This window comes from Phacochoerus africanus, chromosome 10 (assembly GCF_016906955.1).
Source record: "Phacochoerus africanus isolate WHEZ1 chromosome 10, ROS_Pafr_v1, whole genome shotgun sequence".
Classification (NCBI taxonomy): Eukaryota; Metazoa; Chordata; class Mammalia; order Artiodactyla; family Suidae; genus Phacochoerus; species Phacochoerus africanus.
Window position 1 is genome coordinate 131,296,035 of NC_062553.1, and position 12,310 is coordinate 131,308,344.

A 12,310-nucleotide genomic window follows, 5' to 3' on the forward strand; every position below is an offset into this window, starting at 1 on the left:
TGAATGTAATTCTTAGGGGCTCAGATTCAATCACTGGCCGAGACCTTCCATATGCTGTGGGTGCGGCCATAAATACAAAACAAAATGAAACTCCAGACAGAAATGCAACTGGACTTCAGAAACAAAGAAGCCCGGAACTCACTGTTAAAATTCTCTCTCTCTCTTTTCTCTCCATCTCTGTAGGTAGCCTCATCAATCTTACCCTCATCCCAGCTCTGTTTCCCAATCTACACACACACACACACACACACACACACACACACACACACACACACGCCAGTGACAGCTTTGAGTTTTACAAGTTATAGGTCCAATCACCTCTCTTTTACTTTTGCAGCTGCTGAGGAAGAGACAGGCCCAGGTAGGGTCACACGACCTTCAAGAAACCAATCAGCTATGACCACGAATCACAGTGTGGGAATGGGATGGTAACCCGGTGAATGGAAAGAGGAAGGTAGGAGGTGATTCTTGGAAACGAAATGCTGAGCAGACAAAGTAATGCTGAGCAGTTGTTGCGCTGTTGCCATGACGTCGTAGCCGGGGTCAGGAGAACAGGCAGAGGAATCTTACGTAGATTCCGCCTCCATTTGAGTGGTCCTTTCAATAGTGGTGTAACTTGTCAACAGGTATTTAGAATAGTGGTAGCAGGCAGACATGGTAACTCACAGATATTTATTTAATGAATTGAAAAATAAACAAGTCAAGGTCTCTATCAATTCAGTAGCAGAAATTAATTTTAAAGCATTCTAATTAGGTGTACTAAAAAAACGACTTAGTTGTCAGACGCAGGAGGGATCGTGAGAATTTGCTCAGAATTTCATTCAACCCAGAAACTGCAGATTTGGTTTGGATGCCAACATGTGGGAATTCAGTTGGGAAACTGGCACAGGCATTGCTTGTCGTATCCATGGAATGCGATGTACCTGTTGTCTTCTTGCTCCATCCGGCTCAATCTTAACACATCCCTGCAAAGGACGATCACGCTCAGGACTGACACAGCTGTTGTTTCTCTAAGAAAATTAGGAAATTTATAGATTTCATAAGATCTATTAAGAACCTGGAGTTCCCACTGTGGGTTAGTGAGTTAAAGACCCAACGTGGTCTCTGTGAGAATGCAGGTTTGATCCCTGGCCTGGCTCAGTGGATTAAGGATTGCCCTGAGCTGTGGTGTAGGTGGCAGATGCAGCTGGGATCCCAAGTTGCTGTGGCTGAGGTGTGGGCCGGCAGCTACAGCTCTGATTCAACCCCTAGCCTGGGAACTTCCACATGCCGTGGGTGTGGCCCTAAAAAGACAAAACAAAGCAAAGCAAAACAGAATAGTTTTGAAATATCTTGCCTGTTACAGAAGGACACTTGGTTAAGGGAACTGATTCTCAGCATAGATGGCGACTTTAGGAATTCTCCTGTATGTAGCTCTTCAAAGTGAAACTGCTGCTCAATCAGACTAGAATTCAGCTGGAGCTCTGGGACCTAGCGCCCAGCTTGGCTCGACGGTCCTTTTACCTGATGGTGCAGTGATACTGCCTATGGGATTACCTGCCATTAAGGAGAGACCTTTTAAAAGGAAAGAGGAGAGGATAAATTCTACATCATTGTTCCTCAACTCTTTTTTTTTTGTCTTTTTGCCTTTTCTTGGGCCGCTCCTGCGGCATATGGAGGTTCCCAGGCTAGGGGTTGAATCGGAGCTGTAGCCACCGGCCTATGCCAGAGCCACAGCAATGCAGGATCCGAGCCACGTCTGCAACCTACACCACAGCTCACGGCAACGCCAGATCGTTAACCCACTGAGCAAGGGCAGGGACCGAACCCGTAACCTCATGGTTCCTAGTCGGATTTGTTAACCACTGCGCCACTACGGGACCTCCTTTAAATTTTTTTTTTGTCTTTTTTCAACTCTTTAATTATTTACTTTTGGAAAAAAAATATTCTCCAATGTGCAGAGAAGTTGCAAGAATGGTGCAAGAAAGACTTTTACCCTGAACCATTTGATAGTAAGTTGCCCCAATGCTCCCCCACCCCGAAATACTTGGGTGTATGATTGCTACCAGCAGGGATGCTCTGTGTAACCCCAACATGCCTTTAACATGAGGAAATCAACAGTGACATTTCACGCCCTCTACCCCCCCCAGACTCCTTTCAAGTTTTCCAATCAGCCCGATAATGTCGTTTATGGGAAAAAGTAGGCAGTCCAGAATCACCTTACCCTTGGTTGGTCTCGCTCTTCAGATATCTTCAGTCTAGACCAGATCTTCAGTCTTTCCTTGACTGTCACGACCTTGACACTTTTAAAAGTTCTGCAGGTTACACACTGCAGAAGGCCGTTCAAGTGGAGCTCGCCTGACATTCCTTCGGCATTAGTGTCGGCTCATGCTTCACTGGCAGCGCTACCCCGGAAGTGATGCTCCGTTCTCACGGGGTCTACCAGGCCGGATGTGGTTTAACTTGTCTCATGACGGGTCACGTTAACTTTGACCACTAGGTTTAGGTGGTGTGTCAGGCTTCTTCACTGGAAAGGTCCTCTATTCCCCTCGGAAGCTAATAAGCATTTTGTAAGAAGGTGTGTCGAAACCATAGAAATACGACACCCCTCCACAAAATTTCAGTGCACTCATTTATTCATTTATAGCCATAGATTCATTTTCGTTTTTGGCTTCTCGGGGTATGTCAGTTATCAGCATTCTGCGGCAGAACCATCTGCTCATCACCCAGGAATCCTCTGCTTCCCATACAAGGCAAGGCCACGCTCTCTTGGGCGTTCTCAGGAGCCTGCCCTGGCTCAGGGAGAGCCAGAAGAACTGGGGAGTTTATGTTCCCGAGGGCAGGCCTCCATCAATGAAGGATGGAAGTCCACAGATCCATGCCCCGGCCTCCATGATCTGAGATCGAACAACTCAGGACTTCTCAGAGCCACTGAGCCCAGTTACCTGCATCAGTACGTTGCCCCATAATACACCCTTTATTGCTGGCTCTCTTCCCTTCTTGTCTAAATGTCCCACCTTCCAAGAACCTCTGCTTCCTGCTGTCAGCTTCCAAGAAGCTACTTGCATTCAAATCCTTCTCTCAAGATCTGCCTCTGGGGCACTCGTCCTAAGATACCTGCCATTCCCACACGATGAAAACTTTAAAGAAATTCTTTTCCATATTTGCAACAAATGTGTGATCTGACTGGTTATTATTCAGTGGTCCTTTCAAGACTTTGCTTTTCTCTATCTAAAGGAAGGGGGTCCTTCCTCAGGATACCAATCTCCCCACCAAAGTGTGAAGTCAAAGAGATGGACAGGATGAGTCACTTATCTTCAAATGTTCCCTGAGTCTTTTCAGCCTTAGGAAACAAGGCCAACCTATGTTCAAAAAGCGCTGTTGAAACTTTGCCGAAACAAGGTGCGTCCATGTCATCTGGCCAATCAGCTCCTTAAAGTTGAGGTTTATGTCATTGCTTTCTTCTTCTTTTGCATTTCCATGGTGTCGTATCCTGGGATCTGACCAGAGCATCTGTCTCCCATCCTCCACGGTGTCCTTCTACCGGGAATTTCCATTTTTACTTCATAAAAGCAAATGCATACGGTGCATGGCATTTCTTGAAGACAGGGCTGAAAATAATAATAATGTACTTGTACTTACTATTCTTAACCCCTCCAAAAAAACCACTCAGTGCAAACAACTGCTAGACCAGCTCTGTCTGGGAAGAGCAGATTTAGAAAGAAGGGAGGCACTATAGACAGTACCACATATGAGAAAGAAAATATAACGTTTCAGCCTGATACACTGTGGGATGCTGCAGGACGCTGACTCACTTTGCAACTATTGTCCATCCTGGAATGTAGGAAATAACCGAAATCGTCTTTTATGCAATGAATTCAGCTCAAAAAATGACTCCTGACCCTGCCTTGCTACAAGACTAAATGTCGCCAATGTTAATATCTGTATTGGACACTCTGCGTAATTACTTTTCCAAAGGAGCAGACCAAATGATTTCCCAAGTAGAGAAAACTGTCTGTACACACAGTATTCTCCTGTCCAAGCAGCAGGGATAGTTGGACAAACAAAAGGAAGCAAGTCATATTGATGACATTTTAAGAATAAACACATAGTTCCTCCCTAAAAAAGAATGTATTTGCAAATAGCACAACCTGCTAAATCTTGCTGGCCTCGAGGGTAGATCCAAACATCCCATCTCCCCCTTTTGAGGGAACTCCGAGTTTTCACGAAGAAAGATTCCATGATTATAAATAAATGGTTCAAACATCTCTATAATTATTGCTACTTTTAAAGTATTACTTGGGTGGAAATCCATTTTATCCAAAGCATATTTTACAACTGATCAATAGTAAGGAATTTAGTCCAAGAAAGGCATGTTTTCCCTTTAGGTAGAAAATGTTATATAAACACACCTCCCCTTCTGCAGTGTGGAATCATTTTTCCCCAGTTCTACCTCTCATCAGAGCCATTGGAGGCTGACATATAAGATCAATGGATCAGTAAATGACCTCTACGCCATCCACCTCTCTGCAAAATCTAGAATTAAAGGACCCTTCCCACTCAAACCAAAGTGCCTTCCACAAAGAAGCTGGTTGGAGGGAACTAACACCCAAATCTTTTCTTTCAACTCCTAGTTTTTGGCCTCAAGAAGATGTACTTAGTTCCAAGGACAGAGTCCTGGGAGAAAAGGGAAGAGGCCCTTTTGATTTGTTTGTTTTATGGTCTTTGAATGTCTGGAAACTTCTACAGACATTTGCTGAGGAGCTCAAAGTGTGAATCATTGGTTTTCCTGGACTTGATGGTCCGGGACAAACTGCCAGTTCTGATGATGTGTCTTTGTGAAAACATCCTCTCCCACTGATATCTTCTTTCATAGCATTAAAAGTGAGTGTGTGGAATGATTGAATCAAATCTCTTAAAGAAAAGAAAAGCAGGGAGTTCCCGTCGTGGCGCAGTGGTTAACGAATCCGACTAGGAACCATGAGGTTGCGGGTTCGGTCCCTGCCCTTGCTCAGTGGGTTAACGATCCGGCGTTGCCATGAGCTGTGGTGTAGGTTGCAGATGCAGCTCGGATCCCGCGTTGCTGTGGCTCTGGCATGGGCCGGTGGCTACAGCTCCGATTCGACCCCTAGCCTGGGAACCTCCATATGCCGCGGGTGCGGCCCAAGAAATAGCAACAACAACAACAACAAAAGACAAAAAAAAAAAAAAAAGAAAAGAAAAGCATAAGAATGGCTTTTTAAGATAACATAGTCAGAATGGCTAACATCAAAAAGAACACAAGTAACATATGTTGGGGAGGATGTGGAAGAAAGGCAGCATTTGTGCACTGTTGGTGGGAATATAAATTGTTGCATCCACTGTGGAAAATAGTACAGCGGTTTCTCAAAAAACTAAAGATGGAACCACCATAAGACCCAGCAATTCCACTCTTGGGTAGATACCCTAAAGAGACAAAACACAAATTCGAAAAGACGCCTGCACTTTGAGGTTCATAGCAGCCTTGTTTACAATTACCAAGCTATGGAAGAAACCTAAACATCCATCAGGCAATGAATGGATAAAGAAGATGAGGTACATACACATAGTGAAACACTACTCAGCCATAAAAAAGAATGAAATTTTGCCATTTGCAATAACTCGGATGGACTTGAGGACATTGTGCCAAGTGAAGTAAGTCAGACAGAGAAAGACAAATATTGCAGGACATCAGGTATAGGTGTAATCTAAAAACAAAAACGAAAAAAAAACCCCTAGTGAATAAAACAAAAAAGAAGCAGTCACAGATTAGAAAACTAACTAGTGGTTACCAGTGGGGGGCAACACAGGGTGGGGAATGGGAGGTACTAACTATCGGGTATAAGATAGGCCCAAGAATGCATTGTATAACATGGGAATATAGGCCATATTTTGTAATAACTATAAATAGAAAGTGACTTTTCAAAATTGTATAAATTGGGCTCCAATTTGAGTACTTGTTACGTACGACTGTCCCTAAATCCATTTGTGGACAAAGGATCTTTGAGACTTGAAGCCTGTTACTCATTGTTCCACAAGAAGGCTTTTTGGAATTAAGGCGAAGATCCCATTAGAGGTAATGAGGTTGTGATGACAGAGAACTCACAGCAGCAACATTTTATCGAGTGCCTATCGCGTACTAGCAACCACGCTAAGTGTCAAATAAGAATTACTGTGCTAAATCCCAATGAAAATGCGTACGGTAAAAGAAACAATGGGGACTGATATTTGGTTTTTTTCACAGAGATCCTCTTGGAAGAAAATGTGTCTGGGCCTCAGGAAAGCCAGTCACTGGGAACACAGTGGAAGTCAGAAGAGGGAGTTCCGAGGCAGTGAAAAGGCACGCAGATCCCAGGGCTTACCTGACAATGGAGTCCAGGATATAGCAGTTAAAGGTCATGTCAGATCTGATCCAGGCAGGTCTCTGTACCTGGAACTCCAGTCCCGCAGACAGCGTAGAGCAACGTCCAGGCAGCAGGCACCACTCAAAGCCAGACAGATGTTGGCGCTGTGATTCTTAGCAGAACCCTTTCATGACAGCAGAAAGCATTATACAGCCTTCTTGGGGAAGGAATTTGGCAAGGGTTAGGCAATCTATAAGGAACCGTATCGTGAATTAGGGCAAGAATGACAAAATTTCCTTCTTTCATACAATTTCTTTTCTTTTCTTTTCTTTTGCATTTTTAGGGCTGAACCTGCGGCATATGGAAGTTCCCAGGCTAGGGGTCCAATCAGAGCTGCAGCTGCCAGCCTACACCACAGCTCACAGCAACACCAGATCCTTAACCCACTGAGCAGGGCCAGGGATTAAACCCGATTGCTCATGTATACTAGTTGAGTTCGTTTCCACTGAGCCACAATGGGAACTCCTCATACAATGTCTGAGCAAGCAAATGGTTGTCTAAGTCACGATCAATTAGTGATGTCTGCCATGAGCACTAGGGGAAGAAGGAGCAACAGACCAGTTATGACTCTCGGGTTCAATAGATGAATCAGGGCTGACTTGAAGCAAAAAGAAGAGGGACCATTATTAAGGGGCCCTTTAGGGGATACAGGAAAGGAAAGAAGTTGACTTGGGACCCATCAGTCCAGCTGAGAACTGACCAGAGGGAATGTGCCTGTGGCAATTACGTGCACCTTCATTCATTCCCCAGTCTGTGGTTTTCTTAAGAATTGACTGGAATGTTCCAGTATCCCAGCTTCCTATGTTTCTGCCAAATAAAGACTTAGAGTTTGGTGCCCCATGTTTCCAATTTGCTGTTTATAAAGATCCATGAGTTTCTCAGAGAAAAAAAAAAAATTTCAATATGTGCTCTCAGAAAGTAATGATATTGAAAAAACATTGATAGAGGCAGACAAAAAGAAGTTAAAACCACTAATTTTTATTATTTTGTCACAAAATTTGGTGGTGCTATTGTTTTGAAACACATCAAAAGAATTTTGTATTTTGCTAAGAGCTCTCTTTGAGAGCTATATTTACATTTCAATATATTTATATTTATCTATTTAAATAAGAAAACACAACTGCCAGCAAAAAAGACGAAAGCATTTCAAAAGCCAACATATAGTGAACGATTCTTTTTTCTAGTGAGAAACAGGGAGGTGGGTATTTGAAGATTTTTTTTTTTTCTCCTTGAAACCACATTCCTGTGGCATTACTCAAATTAAATCCTGCAGTCATTGAAAGTGGAAAGAGAAAATGACTATATTAAAACCAAACAGAAGATGAATCTGGAGCTTTTTATTACATTTTTCTAGGCCTGTAACTTCCCAACCTGTTCTGTTTGTGAAAATAGACAAATATAACTCTCCACAAGAAGAAACATGCTGTCAGTCTCATAAGCCCTGTTTCTTAAAGCAGACTTTGTTTTGAGAAACCCGGAGTAAGGTGACTATATGTAGAAATGCCTATTTGAAAATCTTTGTTCTATTTGTGTGGTAACCTCCCAACTTCTGTCTTACTGGAGGAGAGAGAAAGCTAAGCCACCTATGAAACATTTTTCAAACATGCTTTTTGAGAAAAGAAAATCATGTCCAAAAAGAAAGCAGTATAGTTTGAAGGACTGCATAGCTTTTTTCCTTGTGCCTTTTTCTCCCTAAAAGAAACTAGCTTATTTTTTGCTAGCTTCATTGAAATATAATTGACACATAACATCATGTGAGTTTAGGGTGTACAATGTGATGATTTGACATGTGCATATACATTGTAAAATGTTTATCACATTAGGTTAGATAAACATTCTCCACTTCACATAGTTGTTTTATTGTAATTATGGATGGTGAGAATATTAAAGCTCTATTGTCTTAGAAACTTTCAAGCATACAATAAAGTATGGTTAAATATGTGTCACTATCTACAAAGTGAACCTACAAATAGAAGGTAACGAAGATGTAAAAGCAAAGCAAGATTTCTTTCTTTGTCTTCTGTGCATGCAAACACAGAGAGTTCATTTTTTTTTCTCCTTTCGTGCATGTATGCATTCATTTAAAAAGCATTTTTAGGAGTTCCCATTGTGGCTCGGCAGGTTAAGAACATGATATAGTCTCCATGAGGAGGCAAGTTCAATCCTTGGCCTCACTTGGTGAGTTAAGGATGCAGCGTTGCCACGAGCTGCAGTGTAGGTTCGCAGACGCTGTTCAGACCCGGTGTTGCTGTGACTGAGGCGTAGGCCTGTAGATGCAGCTCCAATTTGAGTTCTAGCCCGGGAACTTCCATATGCTGCAGGTGCAACTGTAAGGGGGAAAAAAATAGCATTTTTAGTGGGTTGAATTGTGTCCCCTCCCACAAAAGATAGGTCCACCCAGAACTTAGGAATGTAGACTTATTTGGAAAAAAGGTCTTTGCAGATGTGGTTAAGCTAAGGATCTTGAGAAGAGATCATCCTGGATTACCGGGGTGGGTCCTAAATCCAATGACAAGGTCCTTTTAAAAGACAGAAGAAAGGAGACACTCAGAGAAGAGCAGCCGTGTGAAGATGGAGGCAGAGATTGGGGTTATGGAGACACAAACCAAGGAACCCCAGGAGCCACTAGAAGCTCAAAGAAACAAACTAGGATTCTCCCCTAGAGCCTTCAGAGGCAGTGCCTTGAGTTCAGAGTTCCAGCCTCCAAAACAGTGAGAGAATAAATTTCTGTCATTGTCCCCAGCTCGTGGTAATTTGTCGGCAGGAATCTAACACAGCATCTCTGAGCACATTTCTTGTGCCATGTATATTGTTAGGCAAGTATCCATCTGTGAATAAGATGTTATCTTTCCCTGCAGGAATCACAACCTGGAGCATGAAACAGACATTTAACAATATGGGGTTTGGGGTTTGGTTTGGTTTTTGGGGGTTTTTTTCGTTTTGTTTTGTTTTTTCCTTTCTAGGGCCACACCCGTGGCTTATGGAAGTTCCCAGGCTAGGGGTCGAATTGGAGCTGCAGCTGCCAGCCTACGCTACAGCCACAGCCACAGCCACATGGATCCAGACCTACATCACAGCTTAGGGCAACGCCAGATCCTTAACCTACTGAGTGAGGCCAGGGATCAATCCAGCATCCTCATGGATACCAGTCAGGTTTGTTACCACTGAACCATGATGGCAACTCCAACAATATGTGTTCTAAGTGAAGTCTAGACCAAAGGTCGGGGGCTCAGTTACTGAGAGCCTTCCACTGCCCATGAGCACACCACAGAGGCTTGGTACCCAACAATTACCCCAAGGTTCCAGGGAGGCTTAGGGAACCTGCCTAGAGAAAACAGCATTTTAGCTAGTCTTGAAGAACTCATGGTGAAAGGTTGGAAAGCAGGCTGTAGAGGAGATACCAAACTGAAGGAATGGAAAGTATGAAAGGCACAAAAATGTGTCAAGGAGAGAGGTGTCCACTTGGCACAGACGAGTCTGCAAGTGCATTTGTTGGATCTGAATTGCAAGAGGCATGTGCCCTGCTGAGGAGTTATGGTAGTGAGTGAAGGCAGATTAGGATGTTTGGGGGGGTGAGGTGGGGGGGGTGAGGGAAAGCGAAGCAAGAAGACAGTGGAGAATTATAATCAGTGAAAGGACAGGATCAGAGTTGATTTTAGGAAAATAACCCTAGAGGAATTTTTTTTCTTCTTCTTAGAGACATACCTGAAGCATATGGAAATTCCCAGGCTAGGGGTCAAATCAGACCTGTAGCTGCTGGCCTATACCACAGCCACAGCAACTTGGGATCTGAGCCACATCTGTGGTCTATACCCCAGCTTGCAGCATGGCCGGGTCCCTAACCCACTGAGCAAGGCCAGGAATCGAACCCACATCCTCATGGATACTAGTCGGGTTCTTAACCCACTGAGCCACAATGAGAACTCCTCTGTGGGATTTTTATTTCAATTATTAATTCACGTTTTTACCCATAAGTATCCCTTTTCTCATTCCCCATTCAGGTAGTCATAGGTTCACATCTTCCTTGCCTTGAGGAAGGTTTGAGGCTTCTATTTTCAAAAGCTTAAAGCCATTGAGAGGATGGGGTTTGAGGAGGGTGCCTCTTAGAGAAGGAGAGAGAAAGAGATAGAAGAGAGATTTTTCCAAGGCTAAAAAGCAGTTTCTCTCCCAGATTGGAGACCAGATGAGGCTGAGGGTTTGAAAGCAGTGTAGACTAAATGGCCATGTGTTACGCCTGAGATGCTGGGCTCTGGGTTTGGGGCTCCAGCTTCACTGGATACTGTGAGCCAGGAGAGGCAAGGTGCAGCACAGCAAAACGTCAGACTGAAGGCTCCCCACTTGCTGGAGCATCAGTTTCTGCAGAAACCTGTGTGGTCTCATCACTGACAACTGGAGGGGTCCCCAAGCTTTGGCTCTTGGCACAAACCCCGTCAGGGAAGTGCATGCTAAAAATGAGTGAGGTCAAATTTTCCACAAATGCAACCAAATGGAGTCTTGGCATCTAATTTAAATAAAGACTAAAATGAAATATTATACTGAGTCTCTGGACAAAGATTTATAGCCCTTAATCAGCAAGAGTGTTATGGGGGAGATTACTAACTGTATCTAATATCTCCTCTTCTCCTTTTTCTTAGAGTAATAGAACTCCAGAGTGTAGCTAGGTTCACAGGCACCCAGAACCAAGTCCGGTGAGCCCTGCAGTGGGCACCTGACTAAGTTCTGGGGTTTGAGGCATGTGTGCTGCTTCCTGAGCACACCTTTAAAAGGGCAGGGGTGTTATCTTCCCTTCCCACAAATTAGAGTCAGGGAAGACATCTCAGATGATGCTGACGGCGATAATCCAAAGGGTTGTAGACACACAAGAAGGACTCCGGACCTCTGGCAACTTTGCAGAATGGAGTTCCCGCCCGAGCCGGGAATTTACATGAAATAAGCTTCTGTCTTGTAGACCACGGTTGTTCAGACCCTAATCGAATAAGGGGAACCTCCATTCTTACTAACCCCCGTCGGGAAGAGGAATTGGAACAGGGAGAGATCACTGGCGGGGAAACGGTTAATCGGCTCTTGCGGTAGTGAGAGTGAGAGGAGTTGACGGCAGTGTGGGAGGGAGAAGAGAGCTGGACTGAAGACCAGCTCCACAGGACGTGGTGATCAGTTATCTGCAGAGGGCAAAAAAGAGAAAGAACATGTGATGGTAATTTCCACATGAGATTGGTATTAATGGTGATAATGTCTATTGAGAAAATAATTGAGGAGTAAGGCTCAGGAAGAAGAGGCATAAAATAGTAAGACAAGACAAGAAGCATTGGGCCCAACAGTGACGTCTATGTTCTGCTGGTTCCCTTCTTACCAATGAAGAAAGTTACTGGAAGCGACAGCACATTGTAGTAACAGTAATAGGGTCTGTCACTGACAACTTATTCAATATTCAGTGAGTGTTTCCATGCAGTTTCCTCGGTTTTCAGATAGCCTCTGCCATAGACAGCAGTCACTGTCACGATTTTGCTAAATTATTGAGTTTCCACAATGCTCTCAGGGTAAGGTCAAAGTAAGCCATCTATGAACTTGGGCACAATCAGGATACTATAATGATAGATACATGTTATTACACAATTGTTGAACTCACAGGATGTGCCACACAAACAATAAACCCAAATGTAAACTTTATAATAATGATGTATCAGTGTTGGTTCATCAAATGTAACAAATGTGCCACTGTGATGCAGGATATTGATGGTGGGGAGGCTGCTTGTGTGGCAGGAAGAGGGGATGAAGGGAACTCTTATTAACTTAAAATTGCTCTAAAAAATAAAGTCTATTAATTTTTAAAAAACGCATGTGTGGGCTTTTTTGACAAATAATAAACAGCCCTGATCTTCCTTCCTATTCCAGTTTAAGGAAATCAAATT

At 43.6% G+C, this 12,310-nt stretch overlaps 1 long non-coding RNA gene across 1 annotated transcript in view; it reads right to left on the reverse strand.

Annotated features, from left to right (window-relative positions):
• Nucleotides 1-655: 655 nt before the first annotated feature.
• The window catches only part of LOC125137316 (uncharacterized), a 29,162-nt gene continuing 17,507 nt past the window's right edge, over nucleotides 656-12,310 (reverse strand). Inside the window, exons 2-4 of the long non-coding RNA XR_007137403.1 lie at nucleotides 6,360-6,525; nucleotides 2,204-3,590; nucleotides 656-965 (exon numbers count right to left, since the gene is read on the reverse strand). This is a non-coding gene — a long non-coding RNA (uncharacterized LOC125137316). The remainder of the gene's footprint in view (nucleotides 966-2,203; nucleotides 3,591-6,359; nucleotides 6,526-12,310) is intronic.